This window comes from Orbicella franksi, chromosome 4 (assembly GCF_964199315.1).
Source record: "Orbicella franksi chromosome 4, jaOrbFran1.1, whole genome shotgun sequence".
Taxonomy (NCBI): domain Eukaryota; kingdom Metazoa; phylum Cnidaria; class Anthozoa; order Scleractinia; family Merulinidae; genus Orbicella; species Orbicella franksi.
In genome coordinates this window covers 23,443,108-23,462,855 of record NC_138148.1, presented here as the reverse complement: position 1 = coordinate 23,462,855, position 19,748 = coordinate 23,443,108, and the positions used below count along the sequence as shown (strand labels likewise).

The 19,748-nt window shown below is 38.9% G+C and overlaps 2 protein-coding genes and 2 pseudogenes across 7 annotated transcripts in view; 3 read left to right on the top strand and 1 right to left on the bottom strand.

Moving 5' to 3' along the window:
* The window catches only part of LOC145485001 (katanin p80 WD40 repeat-containing subunit B1-like), a 332,677-nt gene that overhangs the window by 192,957 nt on the left and 119,972 nt on the right, over positions 1-19,748 (top strand). The gene's annotated exons all lie outside the window — the stretch shown is intronic.
* Positions 1-19,748, bottom strand: part of LOC145485043 (pleckstrin homology domain-containing family A member 2-like) — a 124,700-nt gene that overhangs the window by 70,743 nt on the left and 34,209 nt on the right. The gene's annotated exons all lie outside the window — the stretch shown is intronic.
* Positions 134-7,226, top strand: LOC145484504 (uncharacterized; annotated as a pseudogene).
* LOC145485006 (uncharacterized) lies at positions 13,608-14,502 on the top strand (annotated as a pseudogene).

Sequence of the window (19,748 nt, the reverse complement as noted above, 5' to 3'; positions counted from 1 at the left end):
ATTTTAGGGCACATTTTTAACAATTTGCCATGCAAAGAAAATGATATAAATCCGGATAAAAACCCATTGTTCGAAGCTAGCAAATCTTCCTTGTTACGTTGAGAGGTCGTTTTGGGAATTTGATCAACATCTGATTTCTTTACAAAATTTTAAATTTCTTCCCTTTTGATTTACTCATGAAGCGCCATAAAAATGGCGAAATTTAAAGGAAAATATTGCCAAAAGTACATCACTTCAGATGTCAAAACTACACTCCACTTAAAGAGCAATGTCTCACCTGTAAAAATATGCAATAAAATTTTGGGGCAGTTAAAACTGTGAAATGTTAGAAGAAGTTTAAGCTGCGCTTTTGTCAACAAACACTGCCGTCCTAATTAGCATAATAATGTGAAAATAACAATGCACTAAGAAAATTATGATACATTCCACTAACCTGGATGATCCACGATACCTCATGTTATATTATCAGTAGGTTCCAGCCGCATTTTCAATGATTATTGGGAGAAATCACTCTGAGACATCAGAAAAGCAGATGTCTCCGAAGCCCTCATCATAACATCTAGCAATGTTACTTGTCTTTCGCCTCATAACTGCCGTTCACAAGAAGTTTAACAATTTGCCGAGGTCCTAGCTGACCTAAAAGTCTGTCAGCAGCCTTTAAAATCCTCCTCTTAATCGAGATTTCTCATCAAGAACTTGTTTAAGTTCAGTTCTGTTTCGATCTGTTGAGCACCCGCCATTGTTCCACAGATTGCGTTACAGATAACAAGCGCACATTCCAACAGGGGTAGGGGTAGGGGTAGGGTGGGTAAGAAATGAAAATGTAACCTGCTTTAAGCCATTTTACGCATTTCAGTGGCTAAGATGGCAGTTGGCTTTCCCAGAATAATTTGAATATGAGCTACTACTTGGAAATTTGAGTCATTTTGTAGGTTATTTTTTTGTGGAGTGGGGGGGGCGTGCATTGTATTAAAAAAAGACAAGGAACCGTCAAGAGATCATGATCTGTAGCATACTAGATATTTGGGTAAAAAATTAACAGGATACACGAAATTTCTCTCTGTAGTCTGCGTCAGAACATTTATCAATATAACGTGTCTTTCGCCTCATAATCGCCGTTTTCAAGAAGTTAACATTTTGCTAAAATCCTTGCTGACTCAAAATCCTTTTAGCAGCCTTTCAAATCCTCCTGTTAACCAAAGATTCACATGAACTAACTTGTTTAAGTTCAATGCACAATGAAGTTGCGTTACATACAGTACGCTTATATCCCAATGGGTAGGGGAAGGGGTGGGAAGGAGATGAAGATGTAAAGGGCCTTGTGGATATGCTTGGTAGCTTCAAAAGCGGTTCTTTCACCTCTTGAAATCAATTAAGTAACCTTATGCGTCGAGAGGGATAGAATAGAGGGTGGAAATTTGAGAGCTTTGTGTAAGTTAAAAGCAACCTCGTTCCCATGGCCTTTTCCTCCCAACGTGCCCCCGGGTCACGGGAATGAGGTTAGATTTAACCTGTGCTAGTGCCATGTGGTGGGCACAGTGCAACGTATCACCTGATCGATGGGTGTCTAACATTTTCATTTTAAGGTTGAAGAGGCACAACATAAACTCGACTAGAATTTCTACAGCAGTTCGTTTCAAGTTTGTTCACCACACTAAGCGATTACTGTAAATAGCGTGACAAAAAAGGGAAGCCGGCCGTAGTGACCTATTATTTTTTCGTAAACGTGACTTACTTTAATTCAGTCGTGTTTAATTTTTGAACCGCCTGGGTCGTAAATCAGAACCAGTGAAATAAATTGTGTCAATAAAGTATATTGTTTTCAATTTGAACTATAAACAGTTTTCGTGGCATGCCTAAATTGAGTAGCTTAGTAGCCTAGCCAACGATCGAGGTCATGGCCACTTGTGGTTACTCTTCGTATGTTGGAGGTCCATGCGGATTGAGTTCTCAAAACCCTACAAATGTGCAGTGTGTGCCGTTGGGTAACTGCCAAAAAGAAGTGAAAGTCCATCTAAAATTGCTGAACGTTCGGGATGGATCTTTAAAAACTGAGTCGCAACTGCTGCTAGCAAGGGCAGGTATAGTATGAATATTTTGATGGTTATTTTATCTGTATAGCTGTAAGAAACACTAAATTACCAATTTTACCTCAAAAAGAATGTATAAAATAATGAAATTCATGAAATGGTTTTTCACGCCATTTCGGATCAGAATTTCTCACGGATTGAGCCAGCTAATATAAAAGAGCTACCAATGATACAATTGCAAAACACAGTGGAATGCCTATAACACAGCATAATTACAAGGGTCAAATTGTGCCATTAAAAAGTATAATTTTAAGTTTTACTTTTGAAAAACATAATTCGCATTCTAAACGTCTTCCGCATAAGAGCATGAAATTTGATCGGAGGCAAACCATGATCACGTTCTAGGCAACCACAGAAAGTGTACTTTTATGTCGCCAACTTGAACATGTTTCGTACAGTTGGAAACTAGAACAACAAATTTGGAAACAAATGGAATTAACGAAGAGTTTGTTTTATTACTGAAAACAGGAAGTGCGGAATGCATTACTTTGAAACTTCATTCTTGAAATGAACACAAGGGAATCATTTTGAAATGCATCATCTTTATTAGCACAATGGAAGCCCACTTTAGGTTAAGCATCTGTAAGCAATAATGTTATGTTCACTAACAAGACTCATATCATCTTTTAGGGATATTTGCTGCAACTGAAGACGCTCTAAAAATAAGCATATGTTTACGACATAGAGATTTTTTGGAATCCACTGGCATTGCAACAAAAAAAGTGCTCAACTCCCATAGACTAGGCTCCACACAAGTCCAAGAAATTAAAAGGCGATCGCAGGTTGACATTTCTTCAGTCCAAAGGACTTTACCAGCTAACCAATCGGTTGCTACATGTTGGCATGCCTAAGTAGGTTTTGATCTTTTGTAAGCCTTACAGTAGTACAATCACTCTTGGCAGCCGAAAAAAGCTTTTGAAATGCCTTTCCTTCCTCTTGTCTTCTAGATATGTCGGCATACACGACAACACGTCCAGTAACCTTGCGTTACAGCCTCCCACAGACAGACAATGGTGCAAACAGAGGGATGTATAAACACATCAATTAATGTTCCCGGTTTACTCTTAAGCGCCAAGGGGATAGAGAATTTCAGTGCTCGAAGAGAATGAATAACAAGACACCCAAGCATTTACCTTAATTCATGACAGTTCCACATTTTTCTATATACAGCAAAGAAGAAGGATTACTCAAAAATAAAAAGTAGTTTCTAATCTGCTAATCAATTTGTTTCAATAGTCGCCAGTTAATTACTGGGGCAACTCGGTTCTGACATCTTAAAATTGAATATGTTTTAAAAGAAATGGTCATTGAATTTCAGCTATTTGCAAACAATGTCGCGGAAAGCTGAAAACAGAGCTTGCGGTACTTCCAGCGCTGACAAGTCCTTCCCGTTCTAACCTGGACTTCAGTGCTACAGCACACCAGAAGGAAGAACTGGCACTCCCATCACTTGTCAGTGATTCATCGGCTAGCACAGAGATCGCAATTGATGTTTCATCCCAGCACAGCTTTTTGCCAAAAATAAGTGCAGACTGTAGTGAGGTTTGCGGATTGGTTATAGTTTTCCTTGTTTTTTATGATATTGTAAAAAATAAATAAATAAATATCATAATTGACCACTCCCCCAGTGGGGCTTTTTGGGGCCAATGAAAATAAATGATGAAACGAATAATGCAAACGAACATAACATGGTTAAAAAATCCCAACTGGCAGGAGGCAGACCCGTTGACTGGTCATGGTCATGTGAGCAGGTACGATTATTCTAGTATAAACCCTCAGAATAATTTTTTTTTGTTGGTTTGGCCTTTTACGCAGGAAGGAGAAAATAAATGCACTGATTTGTTGGAGGCGTTTGAGAAATTGGCTGTCAAAGACGACAAAAGTGTTGTAGAGTTTCCAGACCTGGGCAGCAGTAGTAGTGAGTCACATGGTGGCTGCTCTAGCGATCTCCAAGGTCTACGTAGAGAAAAACTTAACCAGTTTTTAACTGTTTGTGGAAAAGAAGAGAGAGTACCTGGTCAGCCAAAAAAACACTGGGAAAAGCGGAGTCACCAAAGAAAGAATGTTTATGTCACTAGAGCAACAACTGCAATTGTAGCTGCATTAGAGGTAATAACACCTGGAGATGCTGGACATTTGTGGACAGCTGTACAATCGTCCCGTGGTGTTGAAACAGCCCTTGGAATTGACGATAACATTGATAGAAAGTATCTAGACATACCAACATGCTACAAGTCGGGACACCCGCAGGCAGGTCCTGGCAATTATGGCAGACTTGGTTCCTTATCATGATATTCAGAAATTCATACCGGGTCTAACAGATTAGAGAATCAAGGAAGCTTGGCTGCATATGTTGAAATATGGGTGTGGCGCTGCTGTACCACTTAAGAAAAGTCCTAGAATGAGGGTCAATGAAGACCAACTTGATCATTTCTTGCCTTTCATAACGAGTTCCCATGTAGTACAAGACCTCCCGTTTGGCCAGCGATGCTTTCATTTGGAAAACGGCCAGGGTTTAGAAAACCTGAATGTAATTGGAGCAATGATCCTGCAAAGAATCATTGAACAGTACACCCAGTTTTGTAAGGAGGGTGACATGAAACCACTCAGTCCGGCCACTATTTCATGCCTGTTAACCATGTGCGCTGCAACTGTTCGTAAGTCTCTTCAGGGCTTGGACTATATCGCTGCTGATGGAGCTAAAGCTTTTGATGACTTATCTGCTCTAGCTGCCAAACTCAAAGACTAGTGTGTGTGTGACGGGGAATGGTTTTCTTACTGTCAAGAAGCACTAAAGGCAGGAAAACAGTAATTAAGACAGAGTACACGGTATCTTTAGTTGTTTAAGTCCCAAAATATAACAATAATTGTTGTGTATTTTCTTGTTTTTGCCTTAGAAATTACTTCTCTTTTCTAACAGGTTCATATCACACAAGAATCCCGCGTCGCTGATCACTGTGCGGTACATGCACTAAGCGACCCTAAGGAAGACCATTTTCAGGGCACCTGCAATCATGCTCATGACCAATCCTGTTCCTGTTGTGAAGGGCTTGATTCTGTTCTCTCAAGCATCGAGGCTTAAGCAGGCTGTACAAGCCATTCACACTTGGAAAGCTCACCAGCTTCGGGTCCCACAGCAGGATAAATGTCGGATCGATGTGCTGCAAGAAATAAATTTCAGTGAAGTTCTGATAACCCAAGACTGGGCTATGAAATTATTACCGCTAAAGCACCGAGAGACCCAAGCAGATTGGTTTGGGAAAAGAGGCATATCTTGGCACATTAGTGTCATAGTCAGAACAGAGATGGGCGGAAAGATACAACATCAAGCTTTTGTTCACATTGCGAAGAACTGCTCTCAGAACAGCAACATCGTTGAGGCTATTATGGAGCATATTCTTCGTGATCTGAAAAATGAACACCCTGAAATAACAACAGCATATTTTCGACGAAATAACGCAGGTTGTTATAAAAGTGCAGCAATGCTAGCAGCTTGCCCCTTAATGCAGAAGACGACCAGCATAAATGTAAGAGTTGATTTCAGCGACCCATAGGGTGGTAAAGGTTCCTGTGACCGCAAAGCTGCCACTATTAAAGCGCATGTTCGTCATTTCATTAACGAAGGACACGATGTTCTCACGGCTGATGACCTTAGAGACGCCATCTTATTTAACAATGGAGTGTGTGGTGTGCGAGTTGCGGTGGTGAATTGTGAATTCCTAGCCCCGGCACAGCCTGTGAAATGGAAGGGCATTGGCAGTATCAACAACCTGTCATACCAGGATACTGGTGTCACTGTCTGGAAAGCATATGACATTGGCAAAGGGAAGACCATCCTCCAGACACAGCTTCAAGTTATGGTTAAACCATTTAATTAACCAACAGGTCAAGTTGTTGGACATTGTCACAGCTTATTTTCTTTATTTGGCTTTCCTTCGACCCTCAGTCGGCTCCCACGTCAGACATTCCCTTAATATACAAAAATTTATCATCATATATACAGCGTGAATACATCGTTTATTCATCCATAATTATAGCAATATTTGTTATATAAAATTTAGTGGTATGCCGAGTAATAGCAATTTGAGGAAAACGCCATCCCGCTTGTGACGATATAAATTTTATTCACTCGTGTGTTATTTAACAAATTGACGTCAGTTTTTTATGCGTCTCTCCTCTTATTGAAAATAATTTGCATCATAACATTGTCAAAGTGGCTGTGGAACCACTAGCCGTAGGAGAGTGGTTTTGCAGTAAGCTTTGACAGTGTTATGACGAAATTTATCATTAATAAGAGCACAAAAAACTGACGCCAATAAATTTGTTTTTTACAATAACAAGACCCCAAAATGGTCAAAAGCTGGGAATAAATGACGGGAAAGACACCGTAACCTTGCCGTAAACAAAGCAAAGATAAGTGAATTTTAATCAAAATGACATGAACATTATCAATAGCTTTTCTCCCTTTTTGATTGGCTACTTTAAAATCTCCATAAAATCTCATTATCAATTTTATCCGTCCTTACTCTTATGGATGATAAAAATGAGCCAATCACCACGGGAGAAATTGGACAGTTATTGTAAAAATCATTTTGATGTCAGGGTTAAAACTGTTTTCGGAAAATGTTCGGAAACAGTGTGGCCTTTGACCAACTTTTGAATAATCTTCGGAAAGTGGTCAAACATCTCCGGAAAATCGTCAAACCGTCATTATTAGTATGTATTTGTTCGTGAGAATACAAGGAAGTTACATGTTTGCTTAAAAATAAATTTCTCTCGTGTTGAAAAATATTTTTCAACATTCCAAGGGAAATTTCTCTGCGTGGCCATGTAAATTCCCTGTATATTATCTTTTGTTAGCTCCAAGTACTCTACAAAATCAATTCAATGGTAACTTCTCTGATGGAGACTTTGTAGACATCTCTGCTAGTACCAGGTCAGCTCCGGAGCTCAAGACCAGCACGATGCCTTTACAAGACCAGGAAAATGACACCAGTACTGAAGAGCAGACACCAAAAACTATTCACTTGCCCAGTTGATGGATGTGTGAAGTGCTTCCAAAAGTACGGTTCTCTGGAGAACCATTTACAGTATGGTTCATGTAAACTTCAGATATTCTTGAAAAGTGTCAGCTAACTCATCCGATTTTTATGACTCGTTCAACTTGTGTGCCTTATACGCATCTAATGGCGTTAAAAAGCTAAGCGTCAACATGCTTCGCTTGATGTGCGATTATTTTGATCTAGATGTTTGCAACGTCCCAAGATCGCGTAAAGCGCCCTACACAGAGTTGATAAGTAGTCTTGTGCTGACATGCAGCTGTGCTCCATCACAGAACTGAACGAGATCAGTGGCTGTGGGGTGTCTCAGACAGATTAACAACGGTGCCTACTAAATACAAACGTATATTTGCCAGATTAAGAACGTGAAAAAATAGATATTAGCAAGAGTTGTTGGAATCAACAAAGAAAACTGGGGGTAGCCATTAATTTTTCCGAGATAGTTAGCCTTGAATCTCGAAGAAAACTTTTTTTAAGTCCTGTGCTTGGTAGCATAGCTGATTATGTCAGTTCTAACCCAAGCTTGCGCCTGGTGTTTAAACCATGGGCTACATGATGCACAGACCGTGTGCGCACAAAAAAGAAGGCACCGTCCTTAACTGCCTTTATTAATTTTCTGAGGATTTCCGTATGTCATACAAAAGTGGAACGGCTAAGAAAATACAAGGAGTTTCAATAAAGTGCCGCTTACCATGACTTCTTGCACACTAATTTGTCAGTCTGTTGCCTTTTGCAACATTTGATGGCATTTCAGGCAGCAGGAGACACAAGTATAATGCTGAACAAAAAAACAGGTTAGAGGCTTTTATTGGAATTCGATCCATATTTTATTTGTAGTACTGAACTCAAAATCTCATCAAAAACTGATGGCTGTCAATGAGCTAAGTATAGTTGTTTACATATATGGTGTGGCATGTTGTGCCTCGATCTCTTTGCAAAGGCAGAAAGGGTGTCATGAAAGAAAATTGTGTTAAACGGTACAGCATCCAGGACATATTTTTCTCTCTGTTTATTTCTATAACGCTGTCTTTATCTATCTATTCAGGGTACCAATTGTGGGCTTAGAAATGCTTAACATGGGGGTGCATCACCTAACTTCAAACCCCTAAAATCAGATACCAAACTTTCATTTTCCATCGTAATATAAAAACTAACAGTCCAGAATGAATGCTTTTTGCAGTTGGCATACTTTTAATTTACCCTTAACAGCGAAGCATTGATGAGGCTCCATAAAGGGAGGGCGGTCTGTTTATCCCATACCTTATTAATTTTTGGCCTAAATATCCCGTATCTTGTTAAATCCAGCTTAATGATTTCCTACTCATAAAGTCCCGTTTTATCTGATCTAAACATCCTCTAACCCATTAATTTTTCCCCTAAATTTTGTGTACCTTTTTAATTTTTTACCCAAATATCCAGTATCCTGAAAACCGCTAATAAGGCCTCATTGATGAACCGATAAACCTGATTGAGAGATTATATACAGATCATGATCTCTTGACGGTTCCTTGTCTTTTTTTAATACAATGCACGCCCCCCCCCCAACTCCACAAAAATAACCTACAAAATGACTCAAATTTCCAAGTAGTAGCTCATATTCAAATTATTCTGGGAAAGCCAACTCCTATCTTAGCCACTGAAATGCGTAAAATGGCTTAAAGCAGGTTACATTTTCATTTCTTACCCACCCTACCCCTACCTCCGTTGGAATGTACGCTTGTTATCTGTAACGCAATCTGTGGAATAATGGCGGGTGCTCAATAGATCGAAACAGAACTGAACTTAAACAAGTTCTTGATGAGAAATCTCGATTAAGAGGAGGATTTTAAAGGCTGCTGACAGACTTTTAGGTCAGTTAGGACCTCAGCAAATTGTTAAACTTCTTCTAAACGGCGGTTATGAGGTGAAAGACAAGTCACATTGCTAGATGTTATGACGAGGGCTTCGGAGACATCTGCTTTTCTGATGTTTTCTGATTAACTGCCCCAAAATTTTATTGCATATTTTTACAGGTGAGACATTGCTCTTTAAGTGGAGTGTAGTTTTGACATCTGAAGTGATGTACTTTTGGCGATATTTTCCTTTAAATTTCGCCATTTTTATGGCGCTTCATGAGTAAATCGAAAGGGAAGAAATTTAAAATTCTGTAAAAAAATCAGATGTTGATCAAATTCCCAAAACGACCTCACAATGTAACAAGGAAGATTTGCTAGATTTGAATAATAGATTTTTATCCGGATTTATATCGTTTTCTTTGCATGGCAAATTGTTAAAAATGTGCCCTAAAATGGCCGCTGAAGGCCCTCTCAGAGGGGCAAAACCAAGATGGTCGCCCCAGCGCTAAAATATGACGACAACAACAACCATTTATTTGTACTCACAGTTTATAAAATAATTACAATAAACATTAAATTAGTATAGAGTACTGCCTGCCCAAAATAATAATAAGGGCTATGAATCGAATTGAACTGAAAAATATATTTTTGTGAATCACTTATCTAGACCTTTAATCTGGGAAAGTTTGAGGAATTTCATTTTTTCTTGTCCAAATGATGATAGTTGAAATTTATAGAAGGCGGCTCTTAAGAGTTGCTTTCGCACGTGCCGAGAGCTGACACCACATACAATTTTATCCCGAATAAGCTCATCCTTCAAAATGCCGTTCTCACATGTATTTGCTAGGATTCTGAGATCAGCTACAAATGACTGAAACGATTCACCTTCTTTCTGGATTTGGGTGCTGAATTTGTGCCTTTCCATAATGACATTTCCATGAGGGTCCCAGATTTCAGCAAACTTTCTTTTCAACACTTCGATACTCTCGCGAGATTCTGCTTCAACTCGAACGGTTCCATCTTTGTTCAACACAGCGGGAGCGTAGACAAAAGATTTCTCCTTTTCAATCACTTCTCTTCCTGCCAGACTCAAGAAGATGTACGCTTTGGTTCTGTCGTCCTTTTCTCCGTGAGCAGCGGTGATGAATATTTCTACCTCTTGGGCGAAATGCTTCCAGTTTAGCGCGACATTACCCTCGAAGCTCAATGGTTCAGGCTTTCAGAGACCATCTGCCATTACTGAATGTTAGATTGTCAGAGAGACCAGGTGATGCGGATTTTCTTTACTTCTGACACCATGTAGTTTTCAAAACGACAACCTTCACTCGAGAAGTTCATTTATTCAACTAACCGATGAAATGTTACACACCCAAGTTATGAAACTGATAAGCATTATTACACACACATTCCACATGCATACATTCACACACTCGTTCCACACGCATACATTTTCACGCTCGTTCCATAGTGACGAAAGAACGAATGCATATGCTGCACATTTAAGAGAGAAAGCCAACAACTGCGAATTCGAAGCCAACTGTGATGAACGAATCTTGGAACACCTCATCCAAACAACACAGAATCGATCGCTCATCCAAAAAGCCATCAACAAGAAATAGGATTTGACACAGTTTTTAACCAAAGCTGCTCAAATTCGAAGATACATGACTTCAAATAAGCGACATGAAAATTTGTCAAGATGTAAAGAAGCTTGGATGACAGTTTGCGTAGAGGTGTCCACCCAAGAACAAACAAAGTGATCAGTGAAAGCAACCTTGCAGATGCTGCCACGGACAAACAGCACACACGAGGAAGGCGAGAACTGTCCAGCGTATGGAAAAAAATGTATGAAATGTCAAAAGTTCAATCACTCTAGTTCTGTGCAAGTCCAAAGGCCCGCACAACAGCAAGAAAGGCAACAAGCAAAAATGCGTTCACAAGCCACCAGAGAATCCAAGACGTAAACGCAGTGTAAAGAGAACCACTGAAGAAGAAGATGCTGACAACTAAGCAAGTTCTGATGAGTTCTTTTGCCAAGCTGTGAGACACCTGAAGCAAGTGTTGAGAACGACGCAATAAATCTGCTGTTAAACTTAATGTTTGACTTTATTTTGACCAGGAAAAACCTCCATGGCGAATACCCAAACTTGCACTATCAAGAAACCACGTGGAACTACGCAAAAGTACTTGACATTTGATCCCTGGCACTCATTTCTAAATAAGGTACATGTAACGCAATGTCACGCTTTCCTGAACAGCAAGTGAAGAAAATCAAAACAGATGGTGAAGACAGAACTGTATCAGTGAAGAAAGAAGATGTTGATGTAAGAGCTGAGCCCAACAATGGAGCAGGAGTAGATGTCATGGATGAACACCAATTTAAAGCACTGACAAATCAGTCCAGTGTGAAACTTACACTACAACCAAGCAGAGTAAAGCTAAGCACCTTGCAGAGTGAACTACCTGTGAAAGGAGAGTTTACAGCTACTGTAAGGAACCAGACCTGTAAAGCGGTTGCAGGATTTGTTGTGACTAGAGGAAGAATCAATTCCCCATCCCTCATCAACAAAAGCACCCTTCAAAAGCTAGGTATGATACAGATAAGAGAAGATGGCTCTTTCACTGAGACAAATGACCTGAGATTCCAGGAAAAACCTCCAGCCATTGAAAGTGTCAAGCAAGATAAGGATCTCACACCTGAAATCAAGGAAATCACCGATCAATACAGTGACGCATTGGGAAGATCAGAGACATCGAGAATGGAAAAGAGTTCTATACAAAGTTCAGCATGAGACCAGAAGCAGTGCCCATAGCTCCAAGACCGAGATCAGTGCCTTACTACTTGCAAAAAGCACTGAAGAAATGGCTGGGGCAGTGTGTAGAAGAGGAGATATTCGAAGAGGTGCCTGAAGGTGAGGCAGTCACATGGTGTTCACCCTTGGTTGTTCAACCAAAGGCAACGTTCAATGCTGTAGACAAGGAGAAACTTGAATGGCAGATGATCAGGGTCAGCGTGGACCTCAGGGTAACAAACCAATTTATGGAAAGAAATAGGATCACCCAGGGACTGATTGTTGAACACTTTTTGTACAAATTTCATGAATGTACTGTCTTCTCCAAACTCGACATGTGGCAGGGGTACCGCCAACTCTTCCTCGATCTGGAGTCCAGGAAAATTGCCACTTTCAGCACCCCACGGGGGAACATGCCACCAAAACATCTGATCTTTGGAGCAAAACCATCACAACATCTCTATGATGAAGTTATGTACTGAATATTTGGAGACATACCAAGGTGCCTCAACCAATGGGATGATATCCTGCTCGGAGGAAGAAACATGGAGGAACACAACAAGAGATTGGAAGCAGTACTGCAGAGAGCAGTGTACTTTTGAATCACATTCAACCCTGACAAGTGCCAGTTTGGAGTCGGGGAGATACAGTTTTATGGACACAAGTCCACAGGGGACAGATTAAAGCCAAACCCAGAGAAAATCAGAGCTGTAAAAGAAAGCAGCCCACCAAACTCGAAAGAAGCTGTGAGAAGTTTCCTTGGCATGACCGGATACCTATCAAAGTTCATCCCAAGATACACATCACTAACTGCACCCTTGTGAAAGCTGAGCCATAAAGATGCAAAGTTCAAATGGGGAGCAGCAGAGACTGAAGCATTTGAGAAGCTGAAAGCCAGCATAACAAGTGAAAGCATAAAGGCATACTTCATTCAACCCAGCTAGACAAATCAGTGTGAGAGTTGAAGCCAGCTTCCATGAAGGGCTCTCAGCCAGATCATTTTAGGAGACAGGCACTGGTCTCCAGGCATGTCCACTTTTCTCGATTTTTCAAAGGAATTTGATACAGTTAACCACAATATTCTGCTCTCTAAATGATACACTTATGGAATCTGCAGAACTCCATTTAAATGGCTTAAAAGCTACTTATGCAATCGCACTCAATATGTAAAGATTGATGAAATTGAATTCAGTATGGAAACTATCACATGTGGAGTTCCCCACGGTTCAACCCTCGGGCCATTGTTATTCTTGCTTTATATTAATGATTTACCAAACTCCTCTGAGAAGCTTTCTTTTAGAATATTTGCAGATGATACTAATATTTTCTTTACCAGTAGTAATCCAAAGGAGGTTGAATTTACAATGAAGAGAAGAGATTACTATTGAATAAGTTATCTGTAAATTTTAAGAATACTAATTACACGCTAATAACATCATCAAAAAAAAAAAGAAAAAAACACATTTAAATATCCTCAATATTGAATGCAAAAGCTATATTAAGTATCTAGGTATATACCTTGATGAGCATCTACGGTGGGAACCCCACATTCAACATGTACTTTACTTTACTTTACTTTATTGAATTTCACTAAAAAAGTTAACATTAAAAAGCAATGACGTTTCAACCTCTCGACGTTCATTTTCAAGTTGAAAAGTAAAATTTTTGCATGCACCCAAATATATACAATCGATTATAAGAATGCTAATGAGACACTGACTAAAACTCTAAAATATTTACATAGAAACAATACAAGAAAATTGTGGCATGAGTAATAAAAATGTTAAGGCGATAGAAACGATTAAAATATATATATAAAACAATTAGTGAATGAATGAAATCCACCCCTCACTCAGCTTCACAATGGAACTCGAAGAAAACGGCAAGCTTCCCTTTCTTGGAATGGTGATTATCAGAAATGGTCCCCGACTAGATATGAAGGTCTATGTGAAACCGACCGATACTGGGCTTTTACTGCATTACCAAAACCATGTTGACATAAGATATAAACATTCTCTACAGAAGACAATGTTAAACTGTTCGTTCAAACTCTCCTCGAATTGGCAGTTCTTCCATCAAGAATGTGAATGTCTTAAAATGGTTTTTGCTCGCCTGCATTATCCCAAAACCCTCGTAGAGAACACCATCAAACATTTTATTGAAATGAGAGTTACTGAGAATGCGCGCTCTAAACAACAAGTATCCGATGAACAAGATGCTCCCATCAGAATTGTCTTACCGTTCAAAGACCAGACATCGGTGAATGCGGTAAGACACCAACTCGGTGATCTCAGATGAAAGATTGATGCCGTTGTCCGGCCTGTTTTCACAAGTCAGAAGATCAAAGGACAATTCAACCCAAAGGAACATAAACCTCCAATTGTGAATCAACAAAACGTTTATTATTACAAGTGTGGTCTGTGCGATACAGACTATGTCGGCTTCACGAGTCGACACCTACATCAACGTGTGGAGGAACATAAGCGATCAACAATTGGCAACCATGTAAAGGATGAGCATGGAAAGGATCCAGAGACCATTGGAAGCAATTTCAGGATTTTGAAAAAATGCCAGAGTAAATTCAACTGTTTGATTTTTGAAATGCTTTTAGTAGTAGTAGTAGTAACAATCTTTATTATTAGTAAACTTCAACCAAAATTGAACAAACAGAGTGACTCGATCCGCACAAAGCTATTTACTTAATTATTTTTTATATATTTTTTAATCGTTTCTATCGCCTTAACGTTTTTATTACTCATGCCACAATTTTCTTGTATTGTTTCTATGTGAACATTTTAGAGTTTTAGTCAGTGTCTCATTAGCATTCTTATAATCAATCGTATATATTTGGGCGCATGCAAAAATTTTACTTTTCAACTTGAAAATGACTGTCAAGCGGTCGAAACGTTGCTTTTTAACGTTAACTTTTTTAGTGAAATCCGTTTCTAAAAATTTGTTGATTTGAATTTATTGAATATGTTGCATGTATAATAAAAAAGAAAGAAAAGAAAATAGCATCAGCAACTGGAGCAGAAAACAGGACGATATCCCAATTGATATTCAACCCCAATAAATATTAAAAAATAGTAATAATAAATTAGCAAAGAATGTAGCTATAATTAATAAGCTAAGACACTATCTTGATTTTCATATGCTCAGACAGTTACATTATACCCTTATTTATCCATACTTAAACTATGGTCTTGCCAGCTGCGATGCTGCTTACAAAACTTGATTAAATAAAATCTGCACTAAGCAGAATAAATGCATACAAAGCATGTTCTTTGCTCATGGCAGATAACATGTCAACCCCTATAATCTTCTTGGAATCTTGAAATTTGAAAATATTTACCAACTGAAAGTATCACTTTTTCCATATAAACTTAAGAATGATAAAAGTAACACCCCAGCTGTACTACTGAATATTCTCATACTGCATCAGATATTCACTCATATAATACCAGGTATGCTGCAAATCAAAACATCTTTAAGCTGTCAGAACGCACTAATTATGGTATATCTACATTTAAATTCTCCGCGATAAAAATATGGGAATCTGTCCCACCAGGACTTAAGACCGAGTTTACCAGAGGGCCAGGCAGGGGTGATACATGCCATCTCTCCTCTTTGGATAAAACTTTGCCAGATTGAAGGTACTACCCAACAACTCTAAAAGACAAAGTGGGCCAGCTTTGTGATTTTTCCCTTAGGAGTTAGACCACCCCCCCTGTTTTTTTGCCCAAAATCCCAAAAATGTCACTAAAATAGGCATCAAATTTAAACATTGCTCCTGCTTACAGAATACATTGAATTTTATTGGTATTTCACAAAAATAAAGATTGCACCTATCTTAGTTCACACCAGGAATTTCAAGTCATTTGAAGTGACAGGTGCCAATCAAGGAATGTCATTTCCTACCCATGTCACGCAACATTTAGCTATCAGGCAAATTAGCTCAAATTCTGACTCAAATATTGCTTAAGTCCAACTTTCCAACTCAAAATCAATTTCATCACAGTTTAGAGTCACCCTTGGTCTGATGAAATCAAGAATAAAATTTTTGGCATCTGTTATTTTTTGGTAATAAAAGTTGTTCAAACAACATGACAAGAGGCTAGTTTTAACAAAGAGACAAGGGAGGAATCTAAAAATATTAGATATTATAGAATCAGTTCATCAAAGTTATTTCTATGTTAATGTCATTAACAAAGTGTTTAAATATTATTTAGGGCAGTGGAAGCTTAATGAATACAAAACTCTTTGCAATATCCCGTAACCCTCGGACGTACAAGGGGGGGGGGTGGGGGATAGATGTCATCCCCCCAATAAGGTATTTTCAAAATTTTGAGAAGACGATTTACTCTAAGGGGCTGAAACTTTCATTAGCTGTTCATTCTTCCTTCGCAGATATTTTGATATGTCAATTGTGTGTCCATTTTTTATGTTTCCATAGCAACCACTAGTTTCACGTAGGTTTGGCCAAAAATCAACTTTTTTTGACATAATTCTGTATTTTTTCCAGTTTTCTTCATCAAATTCCAGAAATTTACCAATTTGTACAGTTCATAAGCATTCTGGCTTGATTTTGTATCAATTTCCATTATTTCTTGACTTTCTAAGAAAAAAGTAAAATCCAAGATGGCGGATCGAAGATGACGGTTCAAATGACATCATTTAACATTATGACATCACAGCTATTGAATATGGCATCATTTTGTAGAACAAGCTCAGGGCTATCTAATCAATGTAAGTTTAGTACGCTGTGCATTAACAGAGCAAAAACCAGAGGGAGTTCCTTCCATTTCCCCCTTATACCACAGTGGGGGTACAGGTTAGCTTGTACGCCCAAGGGTTAAATAACAGTACAAAACACCTAAATTCTATTCATACAATCTAAATATGGGAATGAACGGCCGTGATGTTCGAATTCTAAAACACTGACTAGTTAAATGAGAGTTTTTCTCGGCATATCTTGCTTTTTAGACTACTCTTGAAACCCTGCTCAATCATCACAGGTCAAATACTTGATCTTGCAATTGATTAATGTCAACTCTCATCAATCCTGAGAAGTATTCCTTGCTGAAATTATTGTTTGCTCTTATTCCAAGTTCAAAAAACCCTTGAAATTTTCATTTTGCTGCATCAGGCATGCAAGTAAATCTTGGCAAACATGTACAGTTGTATATAATACTTGAACTGTAAGATTGAGCTTTAGCTAGCTTTTATGAAAATGCATTTTTCTTCTGAAAGTTCCTATACTGAATTAACCGCAGATAAAGGTTATACCTGAAAGATGTTGGCACAAAACATTGTAGATAATTGCATGTCTGTGAGTAAGAAGATGTGTGAAAAAAATTGCAATTCTGAGGAAAAATTGAGCCTTGAGAAGACCTAGTAGCTGAAATTATCTAAAACCTAGGGTCCAAGCGAGCACACATGACAACATGAACTGCACCAGTGCCTTAGGCTTAGCAAGGTTTGGCCCGGTTGAGCTTTTTAAATTTTTCTAGGCACTCAAGAAGCTTGAGTGGCTCTTGGCCATCGTTTTCTTTTCTGCTCAGTAACCTTCTGTGTATATCCGTAGCTCCATAGCCCTGTAAAATAATTGATTTGTTTTTTTTTCTGGTCACAAGACTGTATTACATATTCTATATGATGGATGGTTAAGTAGCTGGCAAGTAGTACTGTCTTCGTACTGCAAGCCTGGTCAAGATCTCTTCTGCTTCATCTTGAGACGGACTCAGATCAGCCTGGTGTATAGCTAGTCGGCCACTTCTGTACAGACAACATGCTGAAGTACTGGGATATTTGGTCTGTATCTAGCTACTCTTCTTTGCTGGACATTTTCCTGCCACTACTGTCTTGCACAGTCTCATCTTACTGCACTCATTCACTACACTTTCATCCTGTCCCCTCACCTTCCAAGAATGTTCTTTTCGGATATGTGTTCACTCTCTCAGAAAAGCAGGTTCCTCTTCGTGATGTTTTCAGAGCCATCCCTTTGAGATTTCTCATGTGGATCATGATCACTAAAGGACGTTTGGGATTTCAACCCATTTTATCTTGATGCTGTCTATGCCGTTTCCCTCTCTAACTTCTTTAGGTGTTTATCCGCATCTATGTGTCTCTGCAGACTGCGAAAGATTGGTACGCTTTTCTGAATCCCTCTTCAGGGTAGGAGGAATACACTCATGTAGCTTTGACAACTTGGGAATCTCCTTCAATAGATTGCGAGGTCCTAGACCATAGTTAATAGAGGGGAATGGTTGTGAAGCCCGGCAAACATCAAAGGAGCAAACAAAGATGCCAAGATTTGTGTTGGAAGGTCCACAACCGTGCTAAATCTTTTTTTGTGCCATACACTATGCATGAACAGTTACATAACCAAAACATTTCTATTGGTCAGTTACTCAGTCAGTAGTATACAACAATTGTGTTTTGTGCACGGTCAAGGCCAAAAAAGAGAACAAAAACATACAACAAAGAACTTTGTTGAGTTTCATAATAATCTCCTTCTATTAACTATGCCTAGACTGAGGCTGTTGGAGCTGACGCTTGTCAAACTCTTGGCTGTAAAAGCAGCAGTTTCTCTTGCAGTACATTTAAGGGCTGCTCTATGCATAAGTCTGTAGGCTCTTGAGGTCTTCCAAATCCATTCCTCATGCGCAGGTGTGAAACGTTTACCAGGGCCCACATCATAAGCCTTCTACACTTTCAAACCTCCAGACTTGAAGCTAAAAGATTTTAGAGACAGGATCCCAGACATTGTTTGCTTCATGGTCTGGCCTGATTCTTGAGTCTTAACAATATTATTGATGCCTGACAACCTTCAACCCGCCATTGGATATCACTAGTAGTTTTAATGTCGTGGCCTTCATTTATGTTACAACGCACATGGCTCTGCACTGTGGCAATTCTTCTGTCACAGAGGTCCTTTCCAGCCTGTGGATCACTGAAATCATATCTGACAATCTTAATGTGTGTGCACTCTCTAAGGCTGGCAAGTGAGTGGATGAGATGAGAACAAAGGTAACATCTGGTATTGCCGAGCTTTTCTTTCCAAAAAGTTACAAGTGAGCAAAACATAGAAGCCATTCTTATCATTGGAGTGTGCGCATCTATAAATAGAGATTGAAATTCCTTGCACAGTGGTAATAAATAATAAATAACAACAATAAATATAAATAAATATGATAAATAATAATAATAACAACAACAAACTATTAATTATCACTTGGTGATATTATTTGCTGCTGATCAAGGTCTTTGGTTCTTGTTCCCATGCTTTCAAAATTATATGCACAATGTTTATCTTTATACCAATTAAGATTTACTTTGCCTGCCTGATGCAGCAAAGTAAAAAAAAAATCATAGATGTTTTTTAACTTGATTCGCATGAAATGAATATTCATTGGGTGAGCTCAAGAGTTAATATATATGAGGGCAAACAATAATGTCAGCAAAGAAAACTTCTCAGGATTGATGAGTTTGTATGCCGAGTGTAAAGTAAGAGTTGACAATAATCAATTGCAACATCAAATATGTGACCCGCCCGTGATGATCGAGCAGGGTTTCAAAGGTAATCTAAAAAGTGAGATTTGCCCAGAAAAACTCTCATCTAACTAGTCAATGTTTTAGAATTTAAATATCATGGCCCTTTATTCCCATATTTAAATTGTACAAATAGAATTGAGGTGTTTTGCACTGTTATTTTAACCCTCGGATGTCCAAGCTAACTAGCACCCCCACCGTGGTATAAGGGGGAAATGGATGGAACCCTCTTGGGTTTGCGCCCTGTTAGGCACTGCAAAATAAATTTACATTGATTAGATAGCCCTGAGCTTGTTCTACAAAATGATACCATATTTGTTGGTTGTGACGTCATATGATGCCAAATGACGTCATTTGACCCGTCATCTTCGATCCGCCATCTTGGATTTTACTTAAAAAGTCAAGAAATAATGGAAATTG